The sequence below is a fragment of the Octodon degus genome, unplaced genomic scaffold (assembly GCF_000260255.1).
Source record: "Octodon degus isolate 3935 unplaced genomic scaffold, OctDeg1.0 scaffold00186, whole genome shotgun sequence".
In the NCBI taxonomy this organism is placed as follows: domain Eukaryota; kingdom Metazoa; phylum Chordata; class Mammalia; order Rodentia; family Octodontidae; genus Octodon; species Octodon degus.
Window position 1 is genome coordinate 1,745,464 of NW_004524762.1, and position 20,363 is coordinate 1,765,826.

Genomic DNA, 20,363 nt, shown 5'->3' on the forward strand with positions numbered 1-20,363 from the left:
CATACTCATTTTATAGAAGCAAGAACTTCTTACATCTCTCTGAGAATATACATACATTATTATAATTTGGGAGTGAGTTTCTCCTGCTCCCTGATTGTCTCGATTTCATCTGGGTTCATTTTTTTCTTGGCTTATTCTGGTTTTTGTCATTACAAATATCTGCTGTCCCTTGGCTCTCTGTTTCCCTTAAAAGAGTCAAACATTAAGGAAGGAAGCTTCTTTAAAAAATAGTTCTGGCAAAACTGCCACTCTACATGGCAAAGACAAAAGCTAGACACCTGTCTGTCACCATGCACTAAAGTAAAAATGGATTAAAGGTCTAAATATTAAAACAGAAATACTAAATCTACTAGAGGAGAAGTAGGTAGAAATCTTGAAGACATGCAAAGCAGAGTGTTCATGAGCGAAACTCAGACTACATGGAAAACACTTCAAAAAAATCAACAACTGTGATCTCATCTTATTGAGGGGGGCGAGTTAGTCAATTGTCTTTCAGACAAAGGGCTTCTATCTAGAACATAAAAAATTGAAAAATCTTAGACCTACCATCCCAAATTCAAAGACCCAATCCAAAACTAGGCATCTGAGATAAATGCAACTTCCCAGTTAAAGAAGTACAATTAACAAATAAATACATGGAAAAAAAAAGTTCAACATCACTGGTTATTCAAGTGATGCAAATTAAACAACACTGAAATTCCATCTCACCCTAGAAAGAATGGCTATCACCAAGAAGTCAGCTAATAATAAATGCTGGTGGGGCAGTGGATGCAAAGAACCCCTTCCTCACTGTTGGTGGGAGTGTAGACTGGTAGGCACTGTGGAAATCAGTGTGGAGATTCCTCAAAAAACCAGGATTAGAGGTACCATTTGACACAGCTCCTCTTCTTCTAGGTATCTTTTCAAAATAATTAAAAACATACCTCAGCAGTAGATGTGTACCTATGTTTACAGCAGCACAACTTGTAATAGCTAAATCTTGGAAACAATCTAAATGTCCACCAACTGAAAAATGGATAAAAAAGATGTGGTACTTTTATACTAGTAGAATATTACTAAGCTACACAGAAGGATAAAATGAGACTTTTATAGATAAATGGGTGAAGCTTGAGACTACATTCATTAGTGAAATAAATCAAACTCGTGTGTAAGTATTATAGTGTTTCTCTGGTGCTGGTGTGAGAAACTGAAGGAGTAAAAACATTCTCAAATGCACAACAGGTATTGTGAAATAGGAAACTATTCAAAAGGAAAAAAGAACTAAGATGGGTGAAAGGGGAAAGGAGAGTAGGGAAAAGGGAAAGAATCTCCATACTGATTTCCACAGTGCCTGTACTAATCTATACTCCCACCAAGGGAAAAAATGCAAATCAGTTACTCTATTACTGTCTCTTAGTTTAAAAGGAAGGTTTATGTTAATTAGCAATTGGAGAAAATATTATGCAATATCTTGTACCCTGAGCAACTACTTTATTTTTTCCAAAAATTTAATTTTTAAAATTTTTTCCATAATTTTATTGCAATTACTTTAAATATATCAACATGTAATGTATTTACTATTGTTATCCTGCTATACTTTTTTGATGACATTTGTTTCACCTTTTTTCCATTAAAAGAAAAAACTCAAGAGTCAAACTGTAAACAACTGACTGGAAGCTTTTCACATAGTAGAGCACTGTCACTGATAAGTTTCCTGTAGGTGTAAATTTCAGAAGATGGTCTAGAATTTTTATGGGGAGCCCCACATACCAGTAACTGTAAGGGCTTTCATTCCTCCAAATACCTTAAATCCTGAGCCTTCCTAGGACTTGTTTGATCCAAATTGGCTTGTCTGAATCAGCACTAAGTTTGAATTTCATTCTCTTTACTCAGAATTTCCAATTCTCCCATCTGATTTCTTTATACTGGGGGTAGGAAAGATTTTTTTTTTAGTTTATTTTTTTTTTAATCTTGTGGTTTAGGAGTATTTTTAAAGAAGAAAGGTAGGAGATATACCTTTACTCCATGACCTAAGACTACTCAGAGAAAACCTTATGGAAGAATATATGAAAGAAAAGGAAAAGATTTGGAGGGTATGGTAAGATGAATATAAAAGATGTTCTCCAAGATCATTCTTCTCTACTTATTCATTCAACTGTTAAATGTATGTATACTGTGAAGGAACTTTAAAAATGAAATTAAATCCCTGGCAAGTGCAGGGGCCTGAGTTCAATCCCCGGTTCTGCAAAAAAAAAAAAAAAGAAATTAAATTTATGAATAGGGACATTATCCTAGATTATCAGGCAAGCCCAATGAATCATCTAGGCCCTTAAACACAGAAGAGGAAAGAAAGCAGAGGGATGTGGCAGAAAAGAAGGGAGCTGAGGTAGGAGGACAGCCAGAGAGTAAGTGAGAGGACTTGACCTGCCATGTTTCCTTTGAAGATAAAGGACATGAGGAAGCAAGGAATGTGAACAGCCTCTGGATGCTGAGAACAACTCCAGTTGCCAGACAGCTGGATAGCAGGCTGGTGGTGTAGCTCACCATAAAAGCCCTTGTTTCTACCCCAAGTAATGCACGCGCACACACACACACACACACACACACACACACACACACAGAGAACCATTAAATTCAGCTCTCTGAATTTCATCTTTTGGTTAGGAAGATGGAAAGCCTCACCAAAAAGTGATGGGTTGTTTTAGCACATAGTAGAGATTATTTTATTAGTAGTCCTGAAAGAACCACACTTTTCAGCATTCCTGCTCTGGGTTATCTCAGCCTATATTGATGTAGGGCTTAATCATGTGACTTGATTTGGCCAGTGACATCCCAGTCAGTGTGACACAGCATAGACCCAACTGACAAGCACTTGTGCACTGAAGCTTGACTATCCAAAATGCTGCTGACTGTGAGAGGAAGTCCACTGTGGGGGGATGGAAGGAAGGGCAGGCCTGAGGGGTAGCATGACTACTGTATACCTACAGAGATAATTGTGTCTTCATTATTTGCATGTAAACGTTGATGAACTAAAAATTAAAACTAAAAAAATCAAATCTAGTTTACAAAGGCTCACCTCTCCTAGGCCTCCCACCTCCCTCAGATCTTTCACTTTTCCAGTTTTTGCTATTACCATCACAAAAGACCCAAATTCCTTAAGAGGCACCAGAAGGGCTGAGGAGGAAGATGGAGGAATTACCACATGCATATTAATTTCTCTTTTATCCTGTCTCAGAAGTGAAAAAGAATTCTTGTTGTGGTTGAGTGGGTGGTGGTGGTTCACTTCTCCATGTCTAATTTCATAAATATGTGCTTCAATTAGCTTTTGCAAATGAAAATAACTAAGCCCTAATTCAATTTTCTATTTTAGAAGGACCATTAATCTGGAAAACAAATAAAAATAAATTAATTTTTAATGGCTAATGTATACTTTCTCAAAATGAGTCGTATAACATTAATATAGCCTTAAATAGAAACTGTAGGCTGCCAAGCCTGTTTTCCCTTAACTGATCTAATTCTTTCAGCAGCACATCTAAGGGTCAAAGTCATACAAAGACCATTTAAAAAGATGTGGGGGGTTTTAGTTACCTATTGTGTTCTTATTTTTAAGAGCTAGGACAGTCAAATCTTCTCTATGAAGTTTGACTGTAAAGATTACATCTTTTTTCCCACTAGGTACTATTAACAGGAAAAAGTTCAACAATAATTTCAGAAATCAAAGTACAGTCAAAACTCATTTAATGGGAGTATTCAAGGGACAAGTTGTTCTGGATAATTAAGTTTTCTGGTTAACTAGAAATCAACCCAACACCCTTTGTTCAAATTTTCCATGGAAAAATCTTTCTAAACTGTATTAGCTTCTTCCATCCTTTAGGAAGTATAAGATAGTGAATGTAATTAAATCTTTGGTGCTCCAAGGTCCTGCAGTGGCCCCAGAAAAATCATTATGGACATTTGTACTATGTGATGGGTTTTAGGAGATTGGGTTGATAGGGAATCAGCCCAAGACATACTCTGAAAGTATGTGCTTCCTTTATGTCTGTGTACCTTATTTTTAAAAAGGCAGAGACTAGAACAAGGTCACAGACAATACAACAACACAACTATTTTCAGTTCTATCATTCCAGTCTTCACTATTTGCATATGCATTTTCGGAAAGTTGTGATCATAATGCAATATAACTTGCTTTATCTAGTACCACATATGAAGCATTGTCAATGTCACAACATAGTCCAATGTTCATATTCATTCATTCATCAATGAGCTGTCTAAGATGTGCCAGGCACTGTTGTAGATGTTAGATACATAACAGTTAACAAAAGGACAAAAAGTTCCTTTTCATGGAGCCAACATTTTGTGGAATATTACTTTAAATGGCTACATAGTCCTCTTTGTTTTTTAAATATATTTGCATACTAGTCAGTAGCGTCATTTGGCCTCAGGATCCCAAGACCTTGCATTATCTCTCTAATAGTCTCTATAGAAAGTAGCTCTTGCTCTCCTAGGTGGATGCGATAAGCTCACTCTTTGGACGTTTAAACTACAATGTCTGCTAATACAGCACCTGCAGTGCACTTACGCCTGTGCCAAATCTTCCTCTCTGTACTTGTTTATGCATTCAGATTATGGAACAACCCCATGAAAGAAGTCTTACTAATAACTTCATTTTCCAAAGAGGAAATTGAGGTACAGCTGGACAAAGACATGACCCAATATGGGATATTTAGAGAATACAGAGATAATTATTCTAATAGCAACAATTTTTATTGAGTACTCATTATGTGCAAGGTACTGTTCTCAGTTTAACTCATTTAATCTTCACAATTTTACTTTACAAATGAAGTCATTGAGACACAAATAAATATCTTGTCAAGAGTCACAGAGATCATAAATGGAATCTGAACATCTGGCATTCTGAGAGGACATACTCCTAATCACTAGCAGATATTTTATCATCATGTTGTTCCAGAAATTGTTTGTATTATAATCATAGATGTGAAGAACTATTGGATCTCTGCCTTGACTTCTGAGGCAAAACATTCTGTTCTTGTCTTATCCAATGTCAGTGTCATTTGATGTTTTAACCCCAAGGACAATCTGACCAGGTCACTGGAAAACATCAGATAAATAAGAAATAATGAACTGACTATGGATAATGCTACTTACAAGTAAAATCTATTACAAACTCACAAATCTGATGGAGGAATGAAATCTTCTTTACAATAAGGAAAGCTAAAAACTGACATAGGAAATTTGACTCATGGAGTCTACTGATATCTTCTTAGCAGCATTTAAATCAGTCCAATTTGACCCAGATAATATTGGGGTTAATGAAAATGAGGGCAACAGAAGATAAAGCCCAAGGCGGCAAAAGGATGTTCAGTAGTGTTTGATATTGACAAAACTTGAACAGTTAATTTAACCTTCACTAGAAATTTTACACAAAAGAAAACTGAGCCCAATAAAAATAATACTGCTACAATAAAAAAGAAATGTAATTTTTTACTAGAATATATACAAAATTGATCAAGGATTTAAAAGAAATTTAATGAAGGATTTAAATTATGATGTTTTAACCCCAAGGACAATTTGACTGTTATCTGCTCTGGAAAGTGCTTAGCAATTTTTAGATGAAAAATTTATTAATGTGAATGTTATCCTGAGACAAAGCATTTTTAGTATCAAATGGTAGAACCCAGTGATCCAATATTAAATATAGCAGAGAAGTGAATGAGTTTGATGGTTGTCCACCCAACATCCATTCTCCATTTTTGTTCAGGTAACCACTGCCAACACGCCACATAACACACAGATTTTAATAAATTTAGTTCACATAAATATTTTGTAAAATTTAATTTGAACTCGAAACAATTTGGCAATTAGATTTTGAAGCAATAAACAAAGTTTTATCATCTTATTAACTGTTGGAGGCCATTAACCGGTATCCATTCTATTCCCCTGCTGAGTCAAGTTTATGGCCCTTCTCACCTTGCCCATTCCCTGGGAATCACGTGCTATGCCCTAGGGGTTGCACCTTCCCCGTTGCCTAGATACCTGCTGACCCCAAGAGCCGAGACTTCCTCATTCCATCACCCCCTATATATACCCAGAACCTCCCCTAAATAAATGAGGCTTGATCAGAATCTTTGTCTTGCCTCCATTTCTCGTGTCTCCTGTCCTTTGTCCCCTCTTCAATTCCCCGCTCCTCCCCCAGGTGACCTTCGTTGACTGACCCGCTGGTTCGGGACAATTACCCACCTACTACTTGCTTCTACTTTGTTAGTGTGGGCCTTCATCTAAGAAGGCTTGATCCTTGAATTGAGTGAAATCAAAATCAAGTTCAGAAACAGAGGCCCACGAAGGCCTAAGTGAGAAGCCAGGGATCAGAGCACAGGCAACAGGTGGTTGCAGGATTTGTGAAAACAGGTTGAGTAACTAGCGCTCAGCACTAAGCCTGATGCTGAGCATTCAGTAAACAAGTGTTTGTGGAAGGAATCAATGCTTGGAAACACTTAGTTTTAAAAATTAATTGCTATTTCCTTAATAGGGGCCAGTGAGATAGCTCAGCGGTCTAGAGCACCTGCTTAGGCAAGCTTAGGCAGGCACAGGGGACTGCAGTTATTTCACCAGCACTGCATGCTGTGCCAACCCCGCCCTTGTGGCAGGCTGAAATGGCCAAAAAACCAAAAAATATTTCTATAATAGATGAGGAGGACATTGAGACAAGAAGAAAAGCAAGAGCTGAATGAAATGCTTCCTTCTTGTGGTCTCATGGCACTTGTCTTTTACAGAAGTTTGCCCCTTGTGAGAAAAATGCTTAAGAAGATAGCAACCCCCTAGTAAACCCCCTCTGAGGCCAGGGACAGTGTCTTACTTATCTTTGGAACACGAGCACTTATCCCAATACCACATCATAATGGATTCTCAATAAATATTTGAGAAATTAATGAAAGATTGAATGAGTAAATAAAGAAGAAATCTCAAAGGATGCTCAGGGGTTAGTGAGTCAACTAGTCTCTGAGGAAAGTAGAACTAATCTGGAGGCTATTGCCTTTCATTTTACATTGTACTTTATTCTACAGATAATGGAGAAACATGATAGATTTTCCTCAGGGTACGTACTAATTGTTGAACTGACACGGATAACAAAAGCAGCAACAAGCTTTATGGACTGAAATAAGCATTTTGCATGGGTTAAGTTGTTTAAACCTCACTGTTCTGAGAATAAGATAATAGTAACAAGATTTGTGTTAACTCTACCTCTGAAGGGCTATTTATTTAGAATCATGTAACTAGTAAATAGTTCTGCCAAGACTGGAGCCCTGGTGTGCTTTACTTCAATTCAGAGTACAAGAAGATATACAACTGGCAAAAAGCCACGCTGCACGGTCTCTCAGGAGTTGTCACAGAACGTATGAATAGGACAACCTCCTGCACTTGGGTTTCTGAAATATGAAAATCAGATTGTAATTATGTAACTCAAGCCAAAGATTTATTTTTTTAATTTTTTAAATCTTTTAAAGTCTACGTATTTGGTACAGGGTCTCACTACACAGCTTGGACTCATAGTGACCCCCCTGTCTCCACCATGCCAGCACTGGCATTACAGGAGCAAGCCACCACACCCTGTTTCAGTGGCCTGCATGGTGCACTCAAGGTTCCAGGGATGGCATAGTATGAGGTACCGGGGATTGAACCTGGGACCTTGTACTTGCCAGGCAAGCACTTAGACCACTGAGCTATCTCCCCAGTCTCAAGCCAAGATTTAGGATAAAAAAAAAAAATTTCCTCTCATCATATACATTAAACAGTGTTTCTCCCAAACCTGGAATCTCCTCTAGCATGAATTATGTGAAAGGAACACTGGGACAAAGAGAAGCATTCCATCCGCTCTATAAGATCAAGCCTGATTTCATGCCTGTCTGTCCTCAACTAATTATTTTTCATCAGATCACTTAAAGAAGTGTCATGTTTTACTCAATGAGCTCAAAAGGAAATTTCCTGTTCCCTATGTGACTTTATTTAAATCACCCAGATACTTGTATTTATTATTTGAAAAATGCTAACATTTATTTTTGCACATTTCTAAGTTCTTTAGAAAAATGGTTCACTGCAAATTAATTTTGACTCAGTAGCAATGACCACACAGCACCTGCTGGCTCTTTCAGTGACTTTTACTTGCATCTAAACACAAATTACTTTAAATTCAGCCTGTATTTTTCAATTGTCTCAAATAATACCCTCTATAGATAAAATAATATTTCCTTCCTTTCATCAAGATATTCCTCCCAGATAGTTTGTGTTCCAATGCCACCTTATATGTGACAGAAGGGACTCGTGGATGCTTTGAAATCCAGTATCTGTCTATTGCTAAGGTACCTGAATAGTAGCTTGTCTCTATTTGCAGATGAATAACAAAGAATGGCAGCTCACAATCACCAGATCCAAATCGCATGATTGAATGGATTCTTCAACTCAGGAAAATTCTTTCTAATATACAGTAGGGAAGGAGATGAAAGAAACTGGATTACAAAACTGAGAGGCACAGAAGGACTGCAACTGTTCTCTTCCTAGGCGATCACTGAAATTCCACCAGGGCTGAATTGTGGGCTTAGCTGCATAAGGCAGGGAGAAGGACTCTAAAATCAAACACCACTTCAGGAGCACAAAAGGAGAGGTGGATGCGAATGGTCAACCTTAGGTGAGAAAATGAAAGCTTGATTTATTCAGAATTGAGAGTGATTTGTTTTTGTCTTATCATTCAGTGATAAGTGCATATTCTATGAGAAAAAACCTAACCACTTTGGGTGCTTCTCAGCCAAAACATGCAGCAGGACTCTCCCCTCATATAATTTTACCTTCTCATTTCATCTGTTTCTAGTACAAAATTAACACTAATTATCTGAGATGTTTGTGATTTGTGTTGCCTATCAATCTCTAATGTATTGAGGAAACATGTTTTCCATTTCAAAAAAGTTAAATAACAAAGTTTCAGGTACTTTTCATTGAACGTTCACCATGGAACTGGTTAGCTCTTTTGTCTTGACTCCTGATTATATGCTACTGCGCTGTGGAGTCTAGATGCAGGTTCAGTGCTCTAGACTTTTTCTTTCGTGTGTTCTGGAGCCCCAGCATCAGCCTACCTTGAGAGCTTGCTGGAAACCCAAAATCTGAGTGGCACTGAATCAGAACCTGCTTTTTGGTATGATTCTCAGGCCAACCACATGCCCGCTAATGCTTGAGAAGTGCTGCACCCAGAGAGGGGGTGGAGGAATTGCTGCAGAACATTTGAAGAAGTGCCTCAACTGATTGACTTGAAGATTTAGCAGAGGGAAAGGGAGGGCGGAAACCCAGCATGAAAAATGAGAAGAAACATTTCTCCGAAGCCAGAAAGAAACACTCAACAAGAAAGGGTCAGAAACCAAAGTCAGGTACTACAGAAGGCTTAGGGAAGGCGTGTTTGCAGAACCTCCTAGACTGACTGACTGACGTCAGGAAGGTTCTCAGTGTGGAGGAGGGAGCCAGACGGTGGGAAGCTATGATCGCGAAGTGGCGACTGCAGGGCCTGCCTTGGCTGGAGAAGTCTGACAGCTTCGCGAAGAAAAGAGGTCAGAGAATGAGCTCAGATGCTACATTATGTGGTAAATTTGCATTCAAGAAATGCCGAGCTGCTTTTCTTCTAAACTTGCTACATTTCCAAAAGCAGTGTATCAGAGCTTCAGTTGCTCTACTTTGTCAGTCTTAAATTTTGACCACCATGGAAACTGTGTATTCATATTTCACTGTGGTTTTAATTTGCTTTGTCTAAAGAGCAATCATATCTGGAATCCTTTTTGTGCTTATTTTCCATTCCCATGTCTTTTTTAAGTGTTTACCTAAATCTCTTGCCCATTTCTAATATTTTCTGAGTATTACATAGCAGGGATCCTTTAGGTATACTACACATCAATCTTTCATCAAACGTATTTCTGCCAATATATATTTTACCTTTTCAGTCCTTTAATCATTTCTTAGCAGAGCATAATGTTATCCCTTCAATATTTATCTAATGTCTCAGTTACTTTTCTCTTGTTGCTGAGACAAATACCCGGACACTCAAAATGAGGAAAGGAAAGGTTTACTTAGCTCACAGTTACTGGAGGTTTCAGTCCATACTCAGCTGGCTCCAAGGCAGAGTGGCACAAGGCAGAGGGCAACCTTTCATGGTGGCAGCAAACAGGAAGAGAGAGTAAAAAGAGGAGGGGCAGCAGCTCCAGCAAGCAGCTAGCCCCAAGCAGCTAGCTTCTTTTTCCCCCCTTAAATTGAAATGCAAAGTACCTGACCCAGGGCAGGTACAGCATCCACACCCACAATAATGAATCACAAACTCCAGAAGCAGCCCTATGACTGCATGAGGCTTTGGGGGTACACCTGTACAGAAACCATAACATTCTATCCCTAGGCCCCCAAAGACTCATGCTCATCCCTTTATGCAAAAGCCATTCTAGTCTATCTCTAAGAGTTGCCACCAACAGTTTCAGCATTGCTGAAAAGTCCAAGTCCCAGGTCTCCTCCAAGATCCAAGGCAAACGCAGCTGTGAGCCCCTGTACAAATGAAAAGTTAAACACTTCCAACATTCAAAGGAACAAGATAAACATTACCATTCCAAAAGGTACACACAGCACTGGGACCAAAGCAAGTCCAAAATCCAGTAGGGTAAACATGAAATCCTGTAGGTCCTCGTGGAACATCTGAAGCAATCTGTGCCATATTGTGAGCTCCATGTGGCTCCGCCCCTACTGCATTCCTGCCGGTAGCTTCCAAGGCTTCCCTCTTAGGCTTGCTGTGCTCCCTCCTTGCAGTTTCCGCTTTCCCAAACTTCTGGGGTTTCCACTGAACAGGTTTCTCACTCACAGCTTCACACACTGCCTTCTCAGGTGCACACTGTCTGGCCTCCCAGGCCGTCTTCTGAAATCGAGGTGGAAGTCTTCTTAACCTCAGAACTCCTGCATTCCACATGCACCTAAAACCAATGCCATGTGGATGATGCCAAGGGCTGCTGCCAGCTGGAGCAGTAGCCGGTCTGTCTTCTCTCTTGGCTGTAGGGGTTGAGTGCCTGGATCGCTGAGCATTCCGACCCTGATTCCAAGGAACAAATTCTCCACGCTAGTGCCATTCTGGAACTTGGGGCTCAGAGGCTTTTTCCCCAAGGACAAGTTCCTATCCCTGGCAATTCTGAGGCTGCAAGAGTGGAGACCTGCCACCTCTTGTGATGCCCTCAGGCGGTCCTTGTTCCTTCTGAGCAATGGAGATCCTCTCAGCTCTACCTTTGCAGTCCACATCTTTCCTGGCTCTTCCTTTCTGGCCAAACTCACAACATTTTAAATCCTCCTGCTGGGCTCCTTGCTCTTGATTTTCAACATAAATCTAGCTAAAAGCCCCCAACAACAACCAGGCCACTGCCCCAATAGTCGGTTGCTTTGAGATTTCTTTTGCCAGATTAATCAGTCTGCCACACTTAAACTCAGTCTCAGGCAAAGTCCCTGGACACAAGCAAAAGGAAGACAACTTTTCTACCCAGTCAAAACACAAATGATCTGGAGTCCAGCAACCAATGCAGTCCTTCTTCCCAGCAGAAACCTCCCCAGCCTGGTCTTTACAGGCCGGCTTTCCATCAGCCTTCTGGTCTTCTGAGCTCTGACCAGAATCTCTCAAACAGAACAGCCAAAGCTGTTCCAGCTCTTCACAAGTAGGCGACATCTCTGAACCTTCCTTGTCTCTTCCCATAAGCCATTCCCAAACCTTGTCATCCACATGGTCAAGTTTAGCTGCAGAAATGACTCCACTCTCAGTACCAAATTCTGTCTCAGTTACTCTTGTCTCATTGCTAAAACAAATACCTGACACTCAAAATGAGAAAAGGAAATGTTTACTTAGCTCACAGAGACTAGGGTTTCAGTCCATACTCAGCTGGCCCCAACACAGACAACAACCTTTCTTGGTGGTAGCAAAGACCAAGAAAGGGCAAAAGGAGGAGTAGCAGCCGATCAAGCAGCTGGCTTCTCTTCCCTCCTTACATAGAAGTGCAAATGACCTGCCCCAGGGCAGGTGCAGCATCCACACCCACAATAATCAATCACAAACTCCAGAGGCTGCACCATGACTGAATGAGGCTTTGGTGGGACAACTAGACACAAACCACAACAATCTACTTTTTAGTGACTTATGGTTTATAGATCCTGTCTCATAGGCCTTTGCCTGATTTCAAATTAAGACTTCTACCTATAAGGCTTTTTCATTAAAACTTGTTGCTTCTTCATTTTACTTTATTATAGCGTTCTAATTTACCTTCTTAATTTCAGTGTCTTTTTCTGACTCCTCTTTTCTCTGTCTTTCAACCATGGATACTTCCAAGCTTTCTCTCCCTTTGGCTATAAAGCAATGTGAACAGATGAAAGATTAGAAAACTAAGCAAGTGTATGAATAATAACAACAGCACCAATTTTGAGTGCAGAACCACTACAGCTAGGTAGATGCTAGTAGAAGAGGCTCAAAGAACAGACTGTGCGTGAGGCTTCCTGTCCTGGAATCCCATTCTTACCACCTTTTAGTTACAGGGTCTTGCACTAGTATTTTATTCAGCACTGAGCTCACAAGATCCATTAGCACTTTGTACTGGGATTTGTTTTTGAATATTTTGTTGTTGTTGTTTTGTAGCAAAGGACACAGTAAAAAGTATCAGAGAATAAAATGTATGTGTATCTTTAGAGTCCAAAATGATCAGACCCTGAGTTCTGAAGCTCCTTCATTTGAGGCAACACAAGATGTGCTTTATCTTTGGCAGAAAAACATAGGGCCATGTCTGGAAAGGCTCTTTCGAGGAAGGCTGAGACTCTAAAACTCAAGAAGGTCATATACAGAGAGTCCCGCATGGGGCTTGGTCCTCAGGAGCCCACTGATTTCACTCTCACCTATAACTCCATTGTGCAGAAGAATCCTTCTTAAGATTTTATCACATATATTTTCCATTCACTATACTTACAACTAATTTACATGTTCTTAAATAAAGATGTGAAAAATCAAAAATTCAAAGCAGACATATAGGAGAGTGTGTCCACGGTCCTACTGGATGGGGGCAGCAGGATCTATGGCAACTGCATGTCTGAAGTCTTCCGGAGGCTGCAGAAAATGCTCAGTTACACACAGCTGTCACAGCGAGGAGGAGGAAGGCCTCGCTCCAGCCCGCTCCTCCTCCCCAGGGCCAAGTAAAGCCAGGCTGCTCCAAGATTAGGATCAGAGACCAGATGGCCCCTTGACTCTAGCCTTTTCTTTTCTTTTCCGGTGGAACCAGGGATTGAACTCAGGAACTTGCGCTTGTCAGGCAAGCACTTATTCTACTGAGCTATCTTCCTGGCCCCTCTAGCCTTTTCTTTAGCAAGTATTTCTCTGTGTAGCAAACACAGTTCCAGGTATACTTGAGCAAGATCTATGGAGCCCTTTTCCCTGAATTGCCCAGAATGTGTTCAAATGTATGCTCCTCCTACTGGGCCCACAGCCCTGCAGCAAATCCTGGGGTGCAACAGTGCCTGGATTCCTCTGGATTCTGGGCTCCAGTGAGAGGCTGGGAGTCACACACAGTCAGTTCAGCCTCCCTGGAGGGCCACAGTTCACAAACTGAGTGTGCACGGGACTGGCTTCTGGGAAACGCAGACTCCTGGGGAGAGGTGGACACCAGATGGTAGGCAGGGTCTGCAGCCTGCTGGCACGGGGCCCTTTTGTTCATTTTGTGAACAGTTTTTCAGGGCCACATTTCTCCCTAAACCCAACCATTCAGCACTTGTTTTAAAAAATGTGTTTAGGACAGGGTCTCACTACACAGACCAGACTCATAGTGATCCTCCTGTTTTCAGCCTCCCAAACGCTGGGATTACAGGCGCACGCCAACATGCCCAGTCTCAATCATTGTCTCAGTGTGCCCAGGAAGTGGGGCCAGCACAGCATGCCTGGGATTGAACCCCAGTTCCTGCGTCTGCCTAAGCAGGCACTTTAATCTGTTGAGCTATCTGGCTGGCCTTTAGCAGCATTTTTCATATCAATGTGCAAAGCCAGCTCACTTCTCTTCCAATCACTAAACTGTGTCTCTTTCTATTCCCTTACTTCCTGTAGTAACGTGCATTTTAAATGCCTTTTAATTGTAGTGTTTTGGGGAATTTACCAATTATATAATGTTAGAAATGAGTGAATAGCTCTAATCTTTTACTTCATAGTTTTTCTCTTACATAGTTTAAGTTACACTTCTCTCAGAACTGAAAAAAGTTCCCAACTATTTGCTTGCCAGTCATGATAATAAAGATTCATATGTAGTTTTCCATGTTGTTATTTTTTTCTGAAATACTTAGGCGGTTTTGTCCTGCAAAGTAGGAATTCCTTAGATCCATGTAGCATACTCTTGTTTAGAGATTTTCAGCTCTTTCCAGCACTCATAAAAAGAAATACATTGTATACTGTGATCCAGTGTTTGTGAGCATGTACACACACACACACACACACACATACACACACACACACACACAGAAACAGAAGTTTCCTGAAAAATACCCTTACTACTTTCTACCCCAATATGATTATTCGTTCTATTTTTTAAAATATTGATCAAAACATCATGGGACATGGGTTATTTATTAATTACTCCTAATGATATTGTGTTCTCAGCTTGGGACAAACAAGTTATCTCGTCTTTTTCCCCTATTCCATCTGCCTTGGTTGATTTGCCTCGAAAACAGCCTGCCATAGAGGTGGGGAGGCAGGACATTTATTTGGGATGACATTCCAGGAAACAGAAATGTAGATGTGAAAGTAATTAAGAAATGAGAACAGGGAAAAGATTGGAAAGAGGGAAAGGCAAAAACAAGGATTGTTCTTTTTTTTTTTGCTCCGAATGCCCTCGGGGTGGTTGGGCTGGCTGGAGTGTTGTGGGGACCCAGCGGCAGCAACCTGAGGCTGACAGCTGTGTGGAAGCAGCCACTTAAACAACTGAGCTGAGGCCAGGACCCCAACAAGGATTGTTCTTGACGTAGCTGTTGCTCTTGAGGAAAGAAGCTCCGTCCCTCGGGGGCGCTCTGGGGAGGGAGCCCGTGCTCCGGAAGGCAGCTCCACGGGGGCGGGACAGCTATCTGCTGATTGCCATCAGCTACTAGTGGGAGCCTCCAACCCACTGCCCCACCTGGCTATGGAAGATTGTAGAGATGAAAGACAGATCCTGGGTGGGAGGCTGCCACCCTCGCACACCAACACGTCCACATTGCCACCGCCTGACACACAAGTGAGCCACAAGCACGCGACGTGGACCAAAGACAGACAACTGTTCCCTCGTCTGAGCAGGAAAGGGTGAACTTCAAGATTTTCAGTAACTTCCTCTTGGCCTCAGCAGCCAATTTCAAGAGCTAACTTCTGTGGCAGACAGAAGAAACCTGAAGAATTGTGTTTTCCAGGCTGGGCACTTGACACATTAACCTAGTTTAGTAAGACCGCCTACATTTCCCAGTCAGGTTACTTTCATGTGGTGGATTTGGACAAAAATTGAATTTTTGTTGAGGCTACAAATATTGTCTAGATCAGGAAGAGTTCTCCTTTCCAGTTGCTTCAGTTAGTGGGAAGGATTTAGAAATATAAATTAGTTGCAAAATGTGGTTTCTAAGTGTGCATGATCAAGGATGGGTATACCATAATTTAATCATTTTCCCAGTGTTTATTTAGTTTACTTCCATTTTCAGTACTTGTATCATGAATAGTGTTACTGTAAATATTGCTGTATATCATGTTTTGTCTAGGACTCATTGTTTTACCAAGATAGATACCACAAAAGGGAAACAGAGAGTTAAAGAGCCTGGAAACTGTATAAGTGTTTAATCTGTGTTGGTTCATTCCTTTCCAAAAAGTGTATTATGCACATTCTCATCATGTATGTGTTGGGCAGTCTTTGTGTGTGTGTGTGTGTGTGTGTGTGTGTGTATGTTTGTATTTGCGCATATGGTAGTCAGGATTTGCAAGGGAAAAGATATAATTTAGGACACATAATTTATAGGATAATTTTATAATATTCACCCAAAGAGTCAAAGGCAGAAGAGTGCTGGAGATCTGTCCACACCTTAGAGACCCAGAGTCCATCTGAGGGCCTGGATCCCATTGCAGTGTCCTGCATGAGTCCAGGTGAGAGCTGAGAGCCCACAACAACGTGCTAGAGGCCTAGAGGCCACAACAAAGTCTCGTGCAAGTCTGTATCCAGGATCTGCACTGGGAAGGCCAGAAGGTCAGTGGTGGAAGCCAGAAAGTCAGCACCAGCGTGATGAAGGGTATGTGCCAGCAGGCTGAGGGGTCTGCACCGGAGCCAGGAAGCGAAGCTCAAGGGAAGGCCCAGAGCTCACCTAGGGAGCAAGGTCCTGTGCTCCTCTGATGATAACAGCTGGGTTCACATCAGAAAAACTAGCATGACAAGCTTCTCCAGAAACAGCATACCATCTCCCCTGTTTTTTATGCTGTTGGCAACAACTCTCAGGTGGGTCTTGAACATCCAAAACCATGCGGACTCAGTTCAGCTGGGTGTTCCAAGTTGACCATTAATCTCCCACAACCTACCCCTGGTCAACTTGATAACCAGACATACTTCATTAAGCCACCAGTGGCAGATTTGTTTGAATTTAACACATCTTAACCTATGTCTATTTATATTAATATAACCATTACATATTTATAATTCTTTATTTTAAAAATCTTTTATATATTTATTTGGTACAGCGTCCCACTACGCAGCTTGGACTCATAGTGCTCCTTCTGTTTCAGCCTTCCAAGTGCTGGGATTACCGACATGCACCCCCCCCCCCCCCAGTGTTAGTAGCCAGTTTGGTGTGGGGCCGGCATGGAATTCAGTACTGGGGATTGAACCTGGGTCCTTGTGCTTGCCAGGCAGGTGCTTAGACTGCCGAGCTATCTCCCTAGCTAACCATCTCCGTAGCCCCTTTATACAATCCTTATTGCATTCATCTCCACACCAAAAGCAAATATTCAAAGGGTTCTCAAAATTCAAGGTTAAAACCATAATATATTGAGTAATCTGATTTAAAAATGTATCTAAAAACTACATTAAAAAATTACATTGAAATCATTTTTAAGATTGTTGCTACAGTCACAATCCTTGCATTCCTTAACTTTTAACAACAGGATGTGGCAACACTGAAAAATGCCCCGAAGTACCTACTGCTTTCAAATACACTCTTCCCTACTGGTGAAAGGCCTCAGGTCATTTTTCCATTATCTGGTTCCTTCTCGTCAGCCCCATTCTCTATTTCATCCTTGTAGTCCAGAGCTCCACCAGAGTCTCCCTCTGCCCAAATGCTTCAAATCACCCTGCTGGCTCACAACTCTTAATTTCCAAAGCCCTCAATAGTAATCATGAAACCAGTGCAACACTGCATTGCATTGAAATTTTTCTTCAAGATTAGTTTACTGCCTTTAATCTCAGTCTCAGACCATGTCTGGACATGAGAAAAATGCAGACAAACTTTCTGCCAAGCCATATCATGCATCATCTGGAGTCCATCAGCCAGTGCAGTTCTTCTACCCAGCAGAAATCTTCTGGGTCCTGTCTTTACTAGATTTTCTGGTCTTCTATCTCTGACCAGAACCTTTCAAACAGTAGTCCAAGGAATTCCAGCTCTGCTGTTTCAGTTGGCATCTCTGACTCACTGCAGTCTCCTCCCACAAGCCAGTCCCAAGGCTCCTGGACCACATGGTCAACAGTCACAGCAACGACCCCACTTCTCTGGTACCACATTCTGTCTAAGTTACTTTTCTCCTTTCTGAGACAAAATATCTGATGTTCAAAGTGAAGGGGGAAAGGTGTATTAAGGTCACAGTTTGCAGAGGTTTCAGTCCATAATTGGCTGGCCAAAAGGTAGGGTGTCACATGACAGAGGGGAGACTGTTCTTGACAGCAGAAGACAGCAAAAATCACAGACAGAGAGAGTGACAGAGAGAGAGAGAGAGAGAGAGAGAGAGAGAGAGAGAGAGAGAGGAGAGAGAGAGAGATACACAGCAAGAGACAATCCTCTTTCTGTGCCTAGGCCAGGTATAGCGCTAACTCCCTTAAGCCCAGCACCCTTAATCCCAGCATTGCACTAATAATCCATCACACACGCTAGATTCAGCTACCTCTGAAACAGCCCCACCTAAAATTTCATGAGGCTTCAGGAGCATCTAGACACAAACCATAACAGTGTACATTTACAATACTAAGGATTGAACCCAGTCTTTGAACTGAGCTACACCACCAGATCTTTGAATTTTTGCAACAGGTCTCTCTAAATTGCCCAGACTGGACCCAACTTTGTGCTCCTTCTACAGGGATTCAGCTTTGCAGCATCATCCCCAGCTTGTATGGGACCATTTTTAAAACATTAAAAAACATTTTTTGATGTTAAAAATTTAGAAATATAAAAGTGTAAATCACTATAATAAACTGTCCATAATGCACAATCCTAAAACAGTCATTATTAATATTTTAATGTTTCATATTCTTATTTACTCATGTATAATATAATTTAAGAGCAAAATAATATTATGTATTTGGACATTCTCATTAAATATTCTATTTTTGTAAAAGATTTACTTATTTTCAATGTATTTGGTACAGGGTCTACAGCGTATTCAGGGTCTCACAACGTAGGTCGGACTAGTAATGATCCTCCTATTTTCAGCCCCCCAAACGCTGGGATTACAGGCGCTGGCTAACACGCCCAGTCTCAATTGCCATCTCGACGCACCTTGCGCCCGGGGTCTGCACCACACGTTGGGATTAGAACCCCAGCCGCTGTACTCTACCAAAGCAGACTGCTTTGCTATCTGCTGAGCTATCTGTCCAGCCCTGAAAGATAATTTTAAATGGTTCTAAAACATGTTTCAACTGTGTTAGTTAGGAATTCTGGGCTTGCTATTAACAGAAATTTCCAAGCATAAATGTACAGTGGGATTTTTTTCTTACGCTGAGGCAGCTGAAGGAAGTAGGTGCTGGCCGTGTCGCGGCGGTTCTGTGGCGTCAGACTGCGGTCACACTTCTCCTGGCTCTTCTCTCTGGCTTCCAAGTGGCTGCTGGAGCTTGGGCCATCCGGCCAGGATCTAGACGCAGGTCTCCGCGCACTTGGGAGGCCCTTCCAAGGGCGTCTGCTTTTCTCTCACTCAGCCCCTCTTCTCAGAGGGAAGTGATGAAATGCAGTATTATCCATTGAGCACATGTGTGACCCCAATAATACAGAACCTCATTGATAACAAAAAAGGAGGGAGCGCGGTTCCCATGGAGGCGGGTCGGGCCGGCGGGTCCCCCTGAGCTGAGGGCGGCTCCCCGCCCAGAGACCAGCATTCGGGGCTTTTACCTGCCTGCACCGAGCGCAAGAACCTGCCTCTCGTCGTGTGGCTGCCGGAGAAACACTTCTCGGAGAGTGGATTCAACTGTGAAATTATAATCATGGATGATGGAGGCCCAGATGGAACTAAGGATGTTGCTGAACAGTTGGAAAAGATCTACGGATCAGACAAAATTCTAAGACCATGGGAGAAAAAGTTGGGACTCGGAACTGCATATATTCCTGGAATGAAGCACGCCACAGGAAACTACGTAATTATTACGATGCTGACCTCTCACACCGTCCAAAATTTATTCCTGAATTCATTAGGAAGCAAAGGGAGGGTAATTTTGATATTGTCTCTGGAACTCGCTACCAAGGAAGTGGAGGTGTATATGGCTGGAATTTGAGAAGATAAATAATCAGCCGTGGGGCCAATTTTATAACTCAACTTTTGCTGGGACCAGGAGCATGTGATTTAACAGGAAGCTTCAGATTATTCAAAAAAAGAAGTTCTACGGAGATTGATAGAAAGTGTGTTTCTAAAGGCTGAGTCTTCAGGTGGAGGCCATTGCTCAAGCCCAGCGATTGCGCTACGCTACTGGTGAGTTCCAGGGTCATTTGTGGAGCGTGCTTAGGGTGATTCCGAGTGGGGAGCAGGGGAAGTCATCTCTTTCTTGAGAGGATTATTGACTCTTTTTGCTACTACATAGGAGAAAGTTATTCATTTCTAAAAAATGACGACAACAACAGTAACAACAAAAAAGGAGGGAAGGGAAGTGCGATAACCAGCGGTCTCTGCCATACCATCGTAGGGATGTATCTATTTATCCCAACCTCTATAAAGGGTAGATTGGTTTTTTTTCTAATTTTCAACATCACAGCAATTAACATGGCAAATACCTCTGCACACATATGTTCCATCTCTTATTATTTCCCTGTCATATATTCCCAGATGGAATTAATCAATGAACTTGAAAACCACAAAATTGCTTTCTAGAAAATTCTGA

General features: G+C 41.4%; 1 pseudogene; it reads left to right on the top strand.

Annotated features, from left to right (window-relative positions):
- Positions 1 to 9,517: 9,517 nt before the first annotated feature.
- On the top strand, positions 9,518 to 20,066 carry LOC101568920 (annotated as a pseudogene).
- Positions 20,067 to 20,363: the final 297 nt, after the last annotated feature.